This window comes from Artibeus jamaicensis, unplaced genomic scaffold, assembly GCF_021234435.1.
Source record: "Artibeus jamaicensis isolate MK-2021 breed Jamaican fruit bat unplaced genomic scaffold, CSHL_Jam_final contig_525, whole genome shotgun sequence".
Taxonomy (NCBI): domain Eukaryota; kingdom Metazoa; phylum Chordata; class Mammalia; order Chiroptera; family Phyllostomidae; genus Artibeus; species Artibeus jamaicensis.
Window position 1 is genome coordinate 3947976 of NW_026521874.1, and position 4384 is coordinate 3952359.

The following is a 4384-nucleotide window of genomic DNA, read 5'->3' on the forward strand; positions in this document are numbered from 1 at the left end:
GTTTAAAATTAGTTTTTACCTCATATGGCTGAGAGCAGGAAAGGTAGGCAGGAAATAAGGAGTCTGGGGCCCTATTCTGCCACCAAATAGGTGATTGACCATGAGGCCTCAGTTTCCTCTTCCTGTAGGCCTCAAATTAATTTTGAGAAGACCATCAGCAAGTAGCATTTATTAGGAAATGCAGATGTTCCTATTTTTTCTTGTAATAAAATTTATATAACACAAAATTCACCATTTTACCCATTTTAAAGTGTACAGTTCTGTGGCATTTTATAACATTCACGATGTTGGGCAATTATCCCCATTATCTGGTTCCAGAACATTTTTGTCTGGATGTGAATATCTAGAATAGAAAGAGAAAGTGCTGTGCCATACGGTAACTCTATGTTTAACTTTTCAAGGAGCTGCCAAACATTTCCAGTGCCACCTGTAATGTCTGAGTGTTTCAATTTCTCCACATCCTTGCCAAAATTTGTCACTGTCTATCTTTTTGATTAATGCCACCCTAGTGGTGTGGAGTCATGCTGTGCTTGTCCCTATTTATGGCTTATCTGGGTCTGATCTAGACTGTGACTTCAGTGACAGCCTGAGCTGAACTTGTCTCATTCACCACTATTTCACCAGTCACTGTCCACCTAAGTTCCCAGCACATACTATATGATAATGAAAGTATTTGGTGAATAAAATAATCTCCAGCCACTGTTATTTTGATGTAATCCTCCTAGATAGTTCCTATGGCATCCATATATTTTGCAAAGGCTGGTCACAAACATCTTTAAACATAAAGAAGTTGCTGAAAGGAATGAATTTTGGTGTTAAAGTCCCCAAATCTATTTTTTATTTCACAAATTCCTCCTCCAGTGATAGTACTATTAGTCTTAGAAGAATTCGAAAATTCCTTTCGCTGATTAAAGATTTGTCAATAATGCTTTTGTGGAAAGGTAATGATTCAGCTAAACAACAGCTTTCTTGAATGCCTATTCCAAGGGCATGTGCCAGTACTTCACTCCTTTTCACAGATGAATACTATTCCATTGTATGAGTAGACAACTTTTGGCTTATTCATTCATCTCTCAGTGGAATTTGGGTTGTTCCCACCTTTTGGCTACTGTGAATAATGCCGCTGTGAACATTCATGTACATATTTTTTCGTAGATGTATGTTTTCTAGTCTTTTTTAAAAAATCCTTACCCAAGGACATTTTCCATTGCTTTTTAAGAGAGAGGAAAGGAGAGAGTGAAACATCGATGTGAGAGAGAAGCATTGATTGGTTGCCTCCCATACACGTACAGACTGGGGATGAAACCTGCAACCGAGGTATGTGCTCTGACCGGGAATCAAACCAACAACCCTTTAGTTACAGGACGATGTTCCAACCAACGGAGCCTCACTGGCCAGGGCTAGACATCTGTTTTCAATTCTCTTGGGTAAGTGCTACGCATATGTTATGAGTGGAATTCCTGGGTCATATGGTAACTCTATGTATAATTTTTGAGGAACTGGCGGACTCTTTTCCACAGTGGCTGTGCCATTGCATGTTACTACCAGCAGTGAATGAAGGTGGCCTCTACATTTTAATGAGGATCAGGAACCCAGCTTGCTGTTTAATCAGGAGTCATGGTTAGCAATGTCATCATGACTATGAAGGAACTGAGCAAATGTCAAAGGTGTTTAAATTATTCTGAGTAACTTAATGGCCAAATTCAAGATTTTATGTATCTCTGAACACTGCCTACCCCCGCGTGGAACTAGTTTTCTTTGTTGTTCATTAGACAGTAGCTCACCAGCAGCTAAGTGCCGGCGAATCATCTGCAGTTCCCATGACAGCTGGGAAAGCCAGCGGTGTCACAGAGTGAATGTTTTACCTGCTGATCAGATCCAAACTTCTGAAAATGACAAACCCTGACTATGCTTGTTGTGTAATTCCAAGACATTGTGTTAGAGGAAACAGATAATTGCTCCAATTGCTCTGAGCAAGAAAAATAGGATGTGTGAGCCAGGTCTCCTGTGTGCATACGCAGACTTACTTTCTTTTGGTAATCCAAGAAAATCCAGCTGAGAGGGGAGAAACTGTCTCCTGTAGAATAAAATGAGCCCCAACTTTGAGCGAATCATGCAGTCTCAGGGCTCAATCAATACAGAAAGGTCTGGGTAATTAACTGAGCTCCCAGGGAAACTTGATCTCTAGCCTGACATGCATTGCTAAGTATTTCCAGACCCAAGGTAACATTCCAGTTTCTCAAAAGTCATGAACTGAATTGACCTCTCTCACTGGGAAAGAAACTCTCGTTGCTGTCTGTGGACCTCTTATTTCACCCAAAGTGGATGTCATCATCTGCTGCTGGAAGAATCAATGAACGAATTGTTTGCTGGAACCCACTTTACATATCTCTTAGTGCTGATAAGGAAAAGATAATATACATTATGTAATTTTCCCAAGTATATGAGTACATTTTACACTCACCATTTTCATTTCTTTGCCGATACCCTGACTCATTCTCAAAACTTGACTTAATGGCAGTTTCCAGTAGGAGTGGCTGCTTTTAGTAATAATAGAAGCAAAAGAAGCCAATAACTCTTTGCTGATTTTTGTTGCTGGGGGATTATATACCGGAAAGCTGATACAGCCAAAGTCAGAGCTATGATCTCAAGGCAGAAACAGAACTCAATGACCAGAGCTATCTATTTCGCTCTCTCTTTCCACACCCCTCAATTCTGCTTAGTTCTCCTTCTCTTTGCAAATTGGCCTCTTCTCTTTCCCTATAGGTAGCCTTTTTCTGGCAGCAGGGAACATGGCTTTGCCTAGTTACCCCGAGACAAAGAGGACTCTTCTTTCTCTAAAGTCTACATAGCAATTCCAGAGAAGGATCTAATTGACTCTGCTAGTGCCATATGCCCATCCCTGTAGTCAGAGAGGCATGTTCTGTACTTTGTTCAGAAAGGCAACTTGTTTGTGGGGAGGACAGTAAAGCATGCTGGACAGACCAATAAACTGAAGTCCACTGAAAGTTATAAACCCCTGCTTATTTTGTTGGCTTGGAGGCCTGTTTTGAAAAGTAAGAGGAATTGTTTTCATCATTAAAGGAAGGGAGGCCAACCATATTTCTATAACAGTGGGTCCTTCTCAGTCTCTTGGAAACAGACTGGCTTATCAAGGGGGCTTTTGATGTGTCTTATACCACTTTTTTCTCTATGAGATCAAATTTCTAGTTTGTATATTCACTGCTGCATCTCTAGGACATAGCACAATGTCTGGCACATAGCAGGTACTCAAAGATATTTGTGGAGTGAATTTTAAGGATTTAAGGCACAGCTGACTTGGAAGGAACCTTGGCAGTGATTGAGCACATATCATATGCCAGGTGCCTGTGTGTGTCAGAAATTGAGGCTGCAGCCCTGATTGGTGTGGTTCAGTGGGTTTGACATCATCCTGCAGGACAAAAGGTCGCTGGTTCAATTCTTGGTGGAGGCACATGCTGGGGGCGGGGAGGGGGGCGTTGGGAGAAAGATCAGAGGTGTGTGAGAGTCAACCAGTCGATGTTTCTCTCCCTCTCTCTCTCCCTTCCCCTCTCTCTGAAAATAAATAAATAAAATCTTAAAGAAACCAGAAGAAATTGAGACTGCAAAGAATGAAGAAGCAAAACCTGGTGCCTGCCCTTTAGGCGCTCCCAGCAGTCAGGGTCGGAGGAGGTAGCTACTGATACAAGTCACTGGTATAAGATCCCACACGCAAGAAACGAGGTTTGGACAAAGTAAATCCCTGAGTTAAAATGTTTTCAGTGTTTCGATAAAACTTGCCCAGGTTCTTAAAATTAGCTGTATACACATAGAAGTGATTAAAACAGGAGTTTCCAATCCAAATTCTGGGTCAGTGGGTACAATGGGGTGAATGGGCAACACAAGCTGCTTTCAAGAGGCAATAATAAATGGCCATGACTGTAGTGATTTGGGGGTGTGGTGTCCCAAATAAAAGTGGTTCTTGATGCTTATAACTAGTTAGTTATTACCATATAGGAATAAACCATGTTGCCAAATTTTTAAAATTTTCAAGTGAAGCTAGAAATACAGATTTTGGGGGCCTGAAATTTGTCTGTTTTTAAGTGTTGGCAAACACTATGTAGAGTAAATAAAACACATCTAGCAGGGCACATAGAGTTCATAGGTCACTGCAGAAGTTCACCCCATTTCATCTCCAGCATCTAGAACAGGGCACTGAATCTAGCAGCAGCTCAGCACACATTTATTTGATAAACGAGTGAATCACTGGAAACTTCAAGTAAAATTGTTATTTAGGATTTTATAAAAATTACTTTTCTCTTTACATTCAGTAAATTATTTCTATTCAAGATTTTAAGGCTAACTAGAAATTTATTCCACAAATATC